The sequence below is a fragment of the Lupinus angustifolius genome, chromosome LG11, assembly GCF_001865875.1.
Source record: "Lupinus angustifolius cultivar Tanjil chromosome LG11, LupAngTanjil_v1.0, whole genome shotgun sequence".
Taxonomy (NCBI): Eukaryota; Viridiplantae; Streptophyta; class Magnoliopsida; order Fabales; family Fabaceae; genus Lupinus; species Lupinus angustifolius.
The window spans coordinates 12,835,351-12,835,683 of NC_032019.1; positions in this window are offsets into that span (position 1 = coordinate 12,835,351).

Below are 333 nucleotides of genomic sequence, written 5' to 3' on the forward strand. Positions count from 1 at the left end.
ATCATTTCGGGTTCAACACATACAATGGAGCAAGGTCATTCAAAAAGGGTCAAGACTACAGCTAGCCGTGTACGAAGAAGGGAAGCCAGTTCACCTTCCACTCGGGACCGCGGTGACCCCTATTATTCACTCATCTTGCAAGAAACCCGTTTTGCGTAATTCCAAGGTCGCAAACCCACGTACGTAAGGTATGTTGATTTAACCTGGATGGCGGAACAGAGCTTTAGTTTCCCGCATGATATGGAGGCTCAGGGAGCCGTTCAGTTTTTGGAATTAAAGGGACAAGTCTACCCTGCTCTAGTTAGGGAATTTTATGCTAATTTTAGATATAAG